The sequence below is a fragment of the Bubalus kerabau genome, chromosome 6, assembly GCF_029407905.1.
Source record: "Bubalus kerabau isolate K-KA32 ecotype Philippines breed swamp buffalo chromosome 6, PCC_UOA_SB_1v2, whole genome shotgun sequence".
Taxonomy (NCBI): domain Eukaryota; kingdom Metazoa; phylum Chordata; class Mammalia; order Artiodactyla; family Bovidae; genus Bubalus; species Bubalus kerabau.
Window position 1 is genome coordinate 22,157,878 of NC_073629.1, and position 12,653 is coordinate 22,170,530.

General features: G+C 49.3%; 5 non-coding genes across 5 annotated transcripts; 3 read left to right on the plus strand and 2 right to left on the minus strand.

The window, feature by feature from the left end:
• Nucleotides 1–289: 289 nt before the first annotated feature.
• TRNAN-GUU (transfer RNA asparagine (anticodon GUU)) lies at nucleotides 290–363 on the minus strand. Its single transcript has one exon. It is a non-coding gene; the product is annotated as a tRNA-Asn (tRNA).
• A 673-nt stretch (nucleotides 364–1,036) lies between these two features.
• TRNAH-GUG (transfer RNA histidin (anticodon GUG)) lies at nucleotides 1,037–1,108 on the plus strand. The gene has a single exon. It is a non-coding gene; the product is annotated as a tRNA-His (tRNA).
• Nucleotides 1,109–7,444: 6,336 nt separating this feature from the next.
• On the plus strand, nucleotides 7,445–7,516 carry TRNAE-UUC (transfer RNA glutamic acid (anticodon UUC)). The gene has a single exon. It is a non-coding gene; the product is annotated as a tRNA-Glu (tRNA).
• A 2,248-nt stretch (nucleotides 7,517–9,764) lies between these two features.
• On the minus strand, nucleotides 9,765–9,835 carry TRNAG-CCC (transfer RNA glycine (anticodon CCC)). The gene has a single exon. It is a non-coding gene; the product is annotated as a tRNA-Gly (tRNA).
• Nucleotides 9,836–11,539: 1,704 nt separating this feature from the next.
• TRNAG-CCC (transfer RNA glycine (anticodon CCC)) lies at nucleotides 11,540–11,610 on the plus strand. Its single transcript has one exon. It is a non-coding gene; the product is annotated as a tRNA-Gly (tRNA).
• Nucleotides 11,611–12,653: the final 1,043 nt, after the last annotated feature.

Below are 12,653 nucleotides of genomic sequence, written 5' to 3' on the forward strand. Positions count from 1 at the left end.
AAAAAAAAAAAAAAAAAAAAAAAAGACAGTAGTAACTCCCTCGTTAAAAGCAATTCAGAAAGGAACTATGACATCTCAGGAATTTCCAGGGGACCTATTTTCCAGATGAGTTCTTCTATCCAGCTCGGTGATGGCCTTCTGATCCCGCCTTATGTCCCTGTGAGGTGGACAGGAAAGAAAAGCCAAGAGGGTAGGAGTGAAGGGGCCCTTTCCCGCCTTTACAGTAGAGGATGGGCAGAAAAGAAAGAACCAAAAAGCTTTCACTTCCTAGAAAGGTGTAAGCGGAAGGCGTCCCTGGGTGGGCTCGAACCACCAACCTTTCGGTTAACAGCCGAACGCGCTAACCGATTGCGCCACAGAGACTGACGAGTGGCACATTTCTCTCAACCCCATAGAGAAGAAACGTAGCCCTTCCACGCCAGGCGGAGCCACACGCCTTTCCGTGCACAACGACACCGGCTCAAACCCTCGGACAGCCGGAGAACTGACTTCGACGCAGCGCGCTGATTCTCGTGGGGAAGCCGGGAGTCGGGCGATTCCGAAGCCAGCGCCTGGCTCCACACCCGCCGCAGATGCAGCGCCCCCGAGACGCCCCGGGCCTGAGCCGAGGTGGCCTGAGGGAAGCTGAACCCCCGGTGGGCCCTGTGACGGCTCTCCGATTGCTTCGCTGGCGCTGCCCTCCCTCCGCTGGTCCGCGGTCGGTGGGGCGGGAGCGGGAACCAGGGGTGCCGGGGGTCGGTCCGAAGGGACAAACGCGACGAGCCGGGAAAGAAGCCGGCGAGGTGGGGACCAGGATAAAGAGACTTCCCAGGAGGTCTGTGCAGAGGCACGTGCCTGTTTGGGGAGGCAAGATTTGGTGTCTGTTTTGATTTAGTCACCATGTATCAAAATTGAGAGGAGCGGACTGGATAACAGAGCGCAGATGAAAGAAAGTCTACGAATACCTGTTGTCGTCCAGCTACAGCTCAGTGACTGGAAGGAATTTACGTCCGCCTTATAAGAGCAAAGGCTGCGACGGCGGCAGGAGCCGTGGCGCGCCGTGATCGTATAGTGGTTAGTACTCTGCGTTGTGGCCGCAGCAACCTCGGTTCGAATCCGAGTCACGGCACTCTCATCCGTCACTCCTGATGGCTGCCTCCTTTTTACTTCGGCTGGAAACTTGCACAATTGTAACCCCACAGAGTACTCGTCTCAACGTTCTCATCCCTGGTGTGAGCTGAAGGAAACTGAAGGCGGTGGTTTCTCCTTCTGTGCTGCTGTGACAGAGGGAAGCCCAGCAAGGAGCCGCCTGTGCTGTAATTGGTGGAAAGCCCAGTTTCTTTGTTACTCAAGATGGGCAGGACAAAGACCCGATAAAACTTGTATCAGATAGGCGACTCCTCCTCCCTAGACTTGTTTTGCCGGTTTCTTCTGGACTCCTGGGAATCTCTGCTCCGAGGACTTTTTCAGTCCTTGGCCATTGTTCCCTTCCTAGTCCTCGTACTAACCTCTCTAGTGCCCTTCGTTTTACACTCTCAAGGATCTTAAATGCCTGTGGGCAGCCACTCACTAGACAAACGGTATCCATCAGGCCGGGACTACTGGAGGAACTTAACAATCACCGCTTATAAGTGATGAAGAACGGTGACGACAGCACCCTCTGCTCTGACAACCAACTAGTGGAAACAGCGAACATGTGATTCTTCCACCTGACCACAGCTTTGCTGGCGACAGACAGGAACCTTATACGGAGAGCAGGACCCAAAGCGGGGAGTTTGGGTCAATCACAAATGGAGATCAGACTTGAAGATTCCCCTAGTAAAGGAAACTGTTTAGTTGTGCATGTAAAAGCTCCCTTATTTTGCAAAATGAGTGAAACTTACCTTGGGCCATTCTTGTTTATGCCTCTGTAAACCATAAACAAAACAAAACTGTTCACAAAAAATGATAGGAGGTAACCACTTTTCACCATATCCCCATCACAAGGAAAACTCTGATATAACCAATCACAGTGAAGAATAAACAGTCATTGCCTCCTCACTGTAAAGCTGCTTTGTAACAGTACACCTTTGAGCCTCCTTCCATAATTTGTTGGAACACTCCCTTTTCCTGAACCATCTTTTCGGGCACCGTCAACCATTACTAATTGTTGTTTTGGTGACCCCGTGTTTTTACTTCTGCTGTATTTGGACTTTGACAGTGCCTCAACAGTTTCATCTATCAGACTGGGCCAACAAGGAAACTCCTCATCATACTATCATTGTCCCCTTTGCCTGAATTTAGTGACAATTCAATCAGCAATGAGGAATCATTAAAATCATTGTCATTGGCCTCTGATTTGTTTGTTGATCATCACTGTCCAGGCTCCTTTCATTTGTATGTTTGCCTCTTCTAAAACGTCATGGAAATGCAACCATAGTGGAAATATGCTTTTCTACACTTCTTTATCTGTATAATATCTCTGACTTTATCCATTGTTGTGTAAAGCAGATGTCATTTCTCTTTCATTGTTAAGATATATGCCATGGCAGTAACACAGCACGGTCTGTGTTACCATTCACTCTATAGACAGCATTTGAGCTGTTTCCAGTATTGACTATTGTGAATGAAGCTGCTTTGAGCATTCTCTCCACAAGAGATGTTGTGGACATAGGTTCTCATTTCCCTTAGGGAAACAAACAAACAAACAAACTAGGTGAAGAATTGATGGTACCAAAGAGTATCCTTATGAAAACTACCAAAGCTTTCCCCAAAGCAGTTGTACCATTTTATATTACCCCCAACACTATGAATGAGAGTTGTAGTTATTCCACATTTTTGCAAGACTGTTTGTGTTTGCCCTCCTTATAATTTTAGCCATGCTACTAAGATTAGTGGTATCTCAGTGTGGTTCTGATATCCATTTCTCTAACAGCTAAAAACACTGACTGCTCCTTGTATGCTTTGTTGGTCATGTGCACATCATCTTTTCTGACGTACCTGTTCATTATCTTTCACCCATCTGGAAAAAGTTGGTTGTATGTTCCTTGAAGATAGGACTTTCCTGATACTAAGAATCTGCCTGTGATGTAGGAGACCCTGGTTCAATTCCTAGATTTTGAAGATCCCCTGGGAAGGGATAGTATCCAGTCCGGTATTCTTGGGCTTCCCTTGTGGCTCAGCTGGTAAAGAATATTATTGGACGGGAGGAGGTCATTATATATTATAATCACGGGGAGGCAGGATTGTAAGCTATCTTTTGTTAATATTTTCTCCCTCTTTGTAGCTTGCTTTTTGGCACCCCACTCCAGTACTCTCGCCTGGAAAATCCCATGGACAGAGCGGCCTGGTAGGCTGCAGTCCATGGGGTTGCTAAGAGTCGGACAGGACTGAGCGACTTCACTTTCACTTTCACTTTCCACTTTAGTAGCATCTTTGACCAACAAGATATGGTTAACATTGTTGAAGTCTAATTTATCATTTGTCTTGGTTTTATTTTAATACATTATTTGTGTCCTGCTTAGTAAATCTTCGCCTATGACCAAATCACAAAGTATCCTCAAAATGCCTTCTACCATTAACTTTTATGTCTTGGTTTACAATGTAACTCAGACTGATTCTTGTCTGTGAGATAGAAATAAAGCTGCCCCATCCCCAATATCAAACCTATTTCCTCTCCCTATTGAACTGCTATTCCTGAAAACTCATTCACATTATTGAGCTATGGGTTTCAAATCTCTCAAATCAGTCGGTTTTCTATTTGTGTACCCTGATACCACTTGCACATTGCTGATCTATAGGAGGTCATAGTAACTCTTATAGTCAGGTAGAGCAAGTTTTCCTGTTCTGTTCATTCCCACACCGAATGATACATTTTGCACATGTAATGATTCATGCAACCGTCACCCAGGCATTGCTTCCGCCTCTCCTTTTGCTGTGGGACACCAGCCCTTCCTCACAGGTACGGGCTGCCCCTTTGTGGCAAATCTCCTCTACTGTGGCCTCTGGGGAGACAAATGCCCAGATGCCCACAGGGCTGGAGAACTTGCAAGAAAGATGTGCAAGTGCCAAAGCAGTTTGCATTTCCAGATGCAAGTTGAGGGGTGCTGGTGGTGAAGGAGGGGTGAGCAGACAGCAGGAAGTTAGCTCACTTTTCAGACCTTTGATCAAGAGAAAGTTTTCTTCGGTAATTTCTAACTGTGGAAAGTACAAAACTTTGTGCTATTTAACATTTCCTCTTCTTTCTAGGGAAAGAGACTCCAATGGAGGGTACCTAATTTGCAAAGTTGATCATTGGGTGTGATGTTGAAAACTGAAAGTTAGGCGAGAGCTCTTGTTTTGTTTTGTGCGCATAAAAGAAGATGAGGGAGAACAGGAGATAGAGAGAAGGGATAATAGGCTGGAGCCTGGAAACCGATCTTAGGGTCTGGCCCTGGATGTCAGATTTGGGGGAAAGAGAAGCCACTGTTGATCATATCCAGGAAAGAAGGACTTTAGTGGAAATAGAGATGCTTAAGGCCATCTTATGACATTTTGCATACATTTATATGTAATTCTTCTTTCCCTTTTATTTTTCTAGATAAGGCTCGGGTGAGATTGATTCGTTCATTTCTTTTTGGAATGCACGTTTCAATAAAAATGAGTACCATACTTCAAATAGTCGTCCATGAACCTCATAGACTCTTCTTAGATTCTACCAGCTGTGCATTAAAAGTAAAATGGGCCCAACCTGGGGACCCTACTTGGGAAAGTGCAATGAATTTTAAAGGGGTGGGTGGGAGAGAAATGAGACACTCTCAATAATACTTGCTTTCCTTGCTGTAGTGCTCCACACCTGCTCAATCCTTTCAGTCAAATAAGAGCAGTTGGGAAAATAAAAAGAATTCAGTTAACTGCATCCTGGAAATGTATGGAAATCATGCCTAGGGCAGCTCGAGTACTAGCAGATGGGAAGACTGGGGATTCCCTACTCACTGGTAGCCAGGCCATCCTTGTCTGCTTTGTCTATTTGGGCAGACTGGACAAGGGGACTCCATTCCCCTTCACCAGCCAGGGGGATAATCCACCTTCATTGGTAACTCTAGATGCTGAAACTTCATAAGATTTTCTTCATTTTCTCTTTGATCTCTCTTCCGCCTACCTAATAAGAGAGGATTCACTGCCTTGTTTCTCAGTCAGGACCCTTTTGGGGTTCCTTGGGGACAGGACTGAAGTGGACATCTGGTTTCCCCTAGGTGTCCCTCCTGGCTTGGGTGTTTCAGGAGCTCAGGCTGACCCAGTATGGAACTCCCAGTGGGTGGGGCCGCCTGGGAGAGGAGAAGGCTGTTTGCCAGTGTGGCTGGAGGTGTGGCCTCATGTATTGGACACCCCACTCAAACCCTATTCTTCACATGCACTTCCTCCTCAGGGAAGCCCAAATAATGTAGCCGGTAAAGTTTCTCTACAGGCTGTACTCAGAGACAGGTGAAATTCTGGAAGGGGTGAGAGGAGCCTCACTGAGAAGACCCAGACTTATTCCTGGCAGCCCCTAATGGGCAGGCTCAAAAGAGGTTGATTTCAAGGATGGAGACAAAGAAAAGGCTTCATGGCAGGAAAAACCACGCGATCTTGAGATGAAAATCTTCCATCCTAATGTCTAGATGAGCAGGGGGCCGAGTTGAAACCACCGCTGCACCCTGACCAGGAGAGTCATCTGCCCAACTTCGGAGGCCAGGAACAGGAGAGACTGGGCACATCACTAAAGTTCTCTATCATGAGCGCTTGGGCTCCCACCCTCACTCCCTGCCCGCTCTATGACACTAGGCCCTGTGTGGAAACATCTTTTACTTTTTAAGACTGGGGGAAGGGGGATGGAGAGTTTCTCCCTGGCATTTAGTTGGAGGAAGGGTGAGGAGGGGGGATCATTAACCATGCTTCGGTCCTCAGGCAGAGTCCCATCCCGTGGAGAATGATCCCGTCCAAAATATCAACACTGGAGAAGTTGAGAAACCCTGGTGTAGATCAATATCCATACACCTGAGAGTCGAGAAAACACCAATTCCTGAGTAACTGGATGTGAGATCTGAGGAAAACTGTGGCGGCAGAGAGAACTCCAAGATTTTTGACCTGTGTATAGAGAAGGATGGAGTTGGCATGGACTGAGGTGTGAAAACTGTAGGTGCAGCAGGTTGTAGGGGGAACTCATCCTCTGGGATTTTTCCCAGCAAGAACACTGGAGTGGGTTGCCACCTCTTTCTCCAGGCAGACTCCCTGACCCAGGAACCAAAACCATGGCTCCTGTGTCTTCTACATCGCAGGCAAATTCTTTACCCACTGAGCCATCGGGGAACCCTTATAGCCGGGAAGATCTGTTTTCAAATGGCACTCGGGTCCTCCAGCCCATTGCACGGAAGAGCCAAGCAACTGACACCACGTGGTGGCAAAGGAAAGTACCCCTTTTACTGCAGGAGAACTGGCAGCTGATGCTCAAAAGATCCCAAATCATAGGATGGCTTTCAGGCAAGTGTAAATAAAGACAGTGTGGAGGAGAGGGTCCCAGGGTGTCTGATCAGCTCCCTACAGTCTTCTGACTGGTTGATGGTGAGGTAACAAGGTGAAGTTTCTGGAATCAACATCATCGTTCTGACCCTCTAACCGCTAACGGGTCCACGTGCTTGTGGTCAGCAGTTTCCATCTGGGTTCTGTGAAAACAACCTCGGAATACGCGTCAAACATTGTTATCCATCGATGTCCTAAAGGGAGAAACTACAGGTCCTGTGATGCTGCTATATGACTCATTCATCGTGAAAATTGGTAGCAGGCCTCCTACCCGACTGCTGCTCTTTGTCTCTGCATGTTCTCATGCCTCTACTCACTCATCCTTGAGCCAGACTTTTGGCAACTCAGGGATGGCTCAGGAGACAGAAGTTTTTCTCCACGCCGAACTGGGGAACACTGAGGTGTGGGTTAACCGAGAAAGCCCATTCGGGGATTGCTCGACTTTGGATCCAGAATCCAGTTCGCAGTCTTGGAGCCAGACTCCCGAGAACTTTCCATTCAAGCCCTCTTGGTTGCTGCATCCGCCCGAGTCCTTCTGGACGGTAGAGATGCGGGGTGTCCGTGAGCGGTCCCTTCTCACCCCGGGCACAACGCGTCCCGCCTCCTCCGGGCCCCTGGCCTCCGCTCCAGCTCCCCGGTCCCCAGCGACCTTCTGCTCTATTCACTCCCGGGCACCTCGCTAAGGCGGGTCACCAGTCCAGTTCTGAGGTGCGGCCGGAATGAGGCAACTTGCTCCCGACTTGGGGACCAGGCGGGACTCGAGGGTGCTGGGTGCCTCACCTGCAGGTGCCTTTTCTGGGGGAAGAAGGCAAAGGATGGCCTTAGGAGAGGATTTCTGGCAGTGACGGCGAAGGCTCAAGACTTTAGAGAAGGCGCAAGACCTCCCCGGGGGAGAAAGGGAAACGGTGATTCTCGTCAGAGGCAAGAAGAAGAGTACCCGGACTGTAAATCCCTGGTGGTCTAGTGGCTAGGATTCGGCGCTTTCACCGCCGCGGCCCGGGTTCGATTCCCGGTCAGGGAAACCTTTTGTGCAGCGTTTCATCCCCTGATCACCGTGTCGAGGAAAACTACAGTCGCCGATTCTGACCAGTGTAGTAGGTAGATGAGACGCTGCCGGGTCGAGGGGTCTGGCGGAGTGGGCAGTCGGCGCCGTTCCTGGAACAGCTTTGCGGAGCGCGGTCTGGAAGGACAGCGAGGGCCGCGGGGAGGGCAGGGTGTTGACCGTGAGTGTCGGTGGAGGGATGGGAGGCTGCACTGTGCCCGCGGGCTGTGGGCTCACACTTAACCGGGCACCGGAGAGACTGTGGTTACGGAGGTAGTTTTTCCCAGGATGAGCCTCGTCTACTGCGCTCGGGACCTGCAGATGCCGGGTTCTCCGCTACTGCGAACCGTGTTCGTGCTCTCCGCCGGTATCCCGTGGTTCATGACAGGCGACATCTCTTCCGTGGTGCCTCGCTGTGCTCCGCTCCCCAGATCCAGAGCGGGAGGTGCACCCCCAGCCAGCGCGCCACTGCTTGGAAATAGGGTCTGCATCCCCATCTGCCGGCTTTCCTGTTTCGTCTGGATGTGTCCTGCGTCTTGAGGCACGCCTCCTGTCTGTCCACAAGTGCCAGACGTGCCTTCTCCTGCAGCCTGCAGCCGGCCACGCGCGTGTGGGTGCGCGCGCCCAGCCTCCACCTGCGGGGCTCCGCACTGGTCCGGGCGGTCCCTGCAGGCTGGCCAGGCGGGCATCTGCCGGGGAAAGGCCGCGCGGCCCGGGTGCCGGGAAAGAGTGAGAGCCTCGCTCGGAAGCCTCGCGCTCCACAGTCCCTTTGGAGCCAGGTCAGACGGAGGCACCCCTTCCGGGAATGCGGAGGTCCGAGGCCTGCCTCCGCCAGGAGGCTCCCGGGGCCGGCGCGCCGTATCCCTGGCCCGGCCTAGCCAACTTCCCACCCGGCTAGTCCGTCTCCCTTCTCCTCTTCCACCCCAGCCGTGTTCCTGCGGAGAGTCAGCGCTCCCTCCACGCGCCCCTTGCCCGTCGGCCGCCCACCCCCCAGATATCACCTAGCCGCCTCTCCGGTGCCTGCGGAGGGAGTGGGATCTCTCTTTTCCTGCAACGGGAGGAGAGAGAACGTGCGGACCCAGGTGGCAACCCGTTCCCTTGCGGGTTCTCTGGACTCTGCCCATCGAGGGGCCTAGCTCAGGACCCTGGGTCTCCCGCGGCCCAGGGAGCCGGCCAAGCTGGGGCCTCTCCCACTGCTCCTCAAGAAAGAGCAGGAATGTCCTCCGGGATCCAGAAGAGGCACCCGGGAAAGCATCCTGCACAAGCCGGGATACTGCGCAATGGACCCCTTCGGGGCAACGCTTCCGTCGGCGCGTCCTTCCCTCCGAGGGCTTCGGGCAGACAAGAAATCATCTAGGACGATGAGCTCTCCACTGTCTTGACTGAGACCAGAGGAAAGGAGGGTATCTTCCAGGAGAGCAGCAGCACTGAAGCCTGTGGTCGCAGAGAGGCTTCTGGAGCCAGAGCGCCCTCTCTTCACCAGGGCTATCCAGGGGCTGTAGAAATCTCACCCGGCTGAGTCCGCCTCCTCCCCTGCTTCCTCCTCCTACACCTTCCCCCGTCTCCTACCCCCTCCTCCCGTCTTCGTTTTCTATTCTTGGTGGTCTTCGAGTGCCTCGGGACCTCTCACCTCCGCCACAGATTGCTTTTTTCCGGTAGTTCTGAGCTTCAAGTAAGGAAATGTATGCAAGAGTGTAACGAATGCTCAACAATGGTGACCCCTCTTTTTTTTTTTTTTTTTTTTTTTTGAATCAGTAACACTATCTGAATTATCAGGATTGTCTCGTTTGTAACAATTGCATTTTCATTGTCGGAATATACTGATGTACATTTAAACCTTACATGTTGAGTAATGAATGGGTTCTGCTATTTCCTTATGAATAATGATGTGCAGAAGAATATTCTTACACATACATCCTTGGCAATTCTGTAGCATAGAGACTGTTCTTTTATTTATCAGAGGACACTTGCAGGTAGAAAGGTAGAAACTGGCCAGCGAGGTGGTGACTGGGAGGCACGCCAAATGCTGCTCCGTCACAGCCCTGGGGCTCCGTACACTCCCAGTTCCCACGACTCCTTAAGTTATCTTCTGCTCAGGGCTGCCTTCGGATTATAGTCCCTTTTCTTACTCCTTGTGGGTAGAACCACGACATAACTGGACTTGGCGCGTGGAGCAGGCAAAACCAAGCAGTGAAAAGTCTGGGATGAAAAAGTAGCATGAGCACGATGCATTGGCCGGGAATCGAACCCGGGTCTCCCGCGTGGGAGGCGAGAATTCTACCACTGAACCACCAATGCCCCGCTCGTTGGACGTCCTGACGGCTCTCCGGAAAGAATCTCCAAAGCGACTGCGACACCCTCTGCGGGCAAACAAAAGAGATTCCGAAAGAGGCTTACACCGCTGTGTTTGGAAGACAGAGTTCACAGACTGACAGGCACTCGGAGCAAAGGCTTGCCAAGAAGGGCTACAATCATGCAACAGCGTAAAGTGGGAACATTCAAGTGAAAATATAAAAATATCGGCGTTATCAGCTCACACCACAACTCTGAGAAAGACTCTTTTATGACCATACCACAGACCCCTGCAGAAGATACATCGGAAATCCATCCAGATCCCTTGTTTATGACCCTCAGCCTCAGATTCTTACCTTAGAGGGTCTGAGAAAATTATTCAACTTGCTAGGTTAGGCAAGTGAAATTCTAATCCAGGTATGAAATAAGAAACAGAGGCAGAATCAGACTGTAATCAGAGGACGGAAAGGGCCAGAATCTAAATAGAGATAATGAAGAAATACACCATTTTTTGGTATAAAATAGCGAGGCAGTCTTGTAAGCATTACAACAATAATATGTGTCAGCTTTCTAAGGCGTTCAAAGCATTTCGATGGATAGGTGATATGCATAACCATTTAAAGATTAATTAATACTGTTTGCAACCAATGTTTGATTAAATGGAAGCATCTGATCGCCTAAATTGGACTCTGTGTTGTGCTGAGTTTTAGCATTTGAGACTCTGAGATGCATATGGGGCGTACGTAGGCTTTGGTGTTTTGGTTGTATAAGGAACAGACTAAATTCCAGAAAAGTATTGATAGGTGAAATGTTAACATGTTGGTCCTCTGATGGGACTGAAGTACAGAGTGATGTCTTTCCCTACTTTTCCCTGAGGTATTTACACTGAAGAAAGGAACCTGGCGTGGGGACTCCCTCACATGTTGGGACTTAGGAATCATTATGACTTTTTGAAAGATAGGAGCTGCAGATATGCAGTTATGGTTCTCTTGCTGAGAAGCCAAGCTAGGTGGAGGCTGAGTCATAAACTTGAGCTCAACAAGGAAATTGACCATCACCTGGACCTTGAAGAACTTTGGCTGTGTCTGCCCTCTGTCCAACACCAGGGTTCACACCGCCTCTGGCCAGCATGCTTTCATTTACCACCCACATCAACCAGATCGACATGTATTCCCGCACCTCTTTCTAAACTGCAAACCTCAACTCACAACTCCTAATTCACAAGTCAATGCCTCCTATAAGTCTGAGAGTCACAAATGCTAAAATGCAACACACCATCGAGCTCCCTTTCAGCATCACATACCACCCTCTGCTTCAGCTCTATGAGCAGACCCAGGCACAGCGTCTCCCTAAGAGCAGTGGGCACTGTCTCTCGAGTGTTTCCATCAGTCACCAGAACACACCCAAATCCGTTCCGACCCTTACCTGGTGTGTTTACCCTCACCACCAGCCATCCTGTTGTCCAAACCAGATCTTGTTAGCCTCTTTGTATATACTCTCTCATCCTCCTGGCACAGAAGTTTATGTCCAGTATAACCAACAGAGAATGCCTAACTAACCGGGTGCTTTTTTTTGTCGGTTTTTTTTTTTCCCCCTTAAGCTTTTCTCTACCTCTCTACTGAAGAAACCTGTTCCAAAAAAAAAAAAAAAAAAAAAAAGTCCTTCCTGAGCCACTTCCTGAGGAGATCTAGTCCACGATAAAAAGCCAAGGCATTGGTGGTTCAGTGGTAGAATTCTCGCCTCCCACGCGGGAGACCCGGGTTCGATTCCCGGCCAATGCATGTGCCTTTTGGCCGGCTCTCCACTTTTCTCTGGCTAGACAAATTGTTTCCTATCTAGAATTTTACCAAGATCTGAGAACTGGGATCTACCTCACGAGGAAGGTCAGAAGCTCCACTCTCCATCTTCTTGTATCTGCGAAGGAACTGCTCGGACAAAGCATCCTTCTTCCTGGACCCCTAACACTTCTCCCGCTACAGCTACTGTCTTTCCCTGATCTTCATTTCTAGAAGATAGGATAAAAGTAACAATGGTTTTAGTTTCAGGTTTTCCAAAACCAGGGATTCAGCAAACACACTTGGAGCTTCAAAGACATGCTCTCTTCACAGTATGTGAGGGCTGCAAAATATGCAATGTTGAGAGCACTTTCTAAGAGTTACAATGAGTGGTACCTGTTGCTCTTTTCCTCCCTTATACCGCCTTAGGTATTGGTGGAAACCTAAGTTGTGGGTGAGCCGACACGAAATCTCACATACATTAGCTCAGGAATCGAACCCAAATCTCCAGTGCAGGAGGCAAGAATCCTACCACTGAACCACCAAAGCCTTGGTGTAAATACCTCAGGGAAAAGTAGGGAAAGACATCACTCTGTACTTCAGTCCCATCAGAGGACCAACATGTTAACATTTCACCTATCAATACTTTTCTGGAATTTAGTCTGTTCCTTATACAACCAAAACACCAAAGCCTACGTACGCCCCATATGCATCTCAGAGTCTCAAATGCTAAAACTCAGCACAACACAGAGTCCAATTTAGGCGATCAGATGCTTCCATTTAATCAAACATTGGTTGCAAACAGTATTAATTAATCTTTAAATGGTTATGCATATCACCTATCCATCGAAATGCTTTGAACGCCTTAGAAAGCTGACACATATTATTGTTGTAATGCTTACAAGACTGCCTCGCTATTTTATACCAAAAAATGGTGTATTTCTTCATTATCTCTATTTAGATTCTGGCCCTTTCCGTCCTCTGATTACAGTCTGATTCTGCCTCTGTTTCTTATTTCATACCTGGATTAGAATTTCACTTGCCTAACC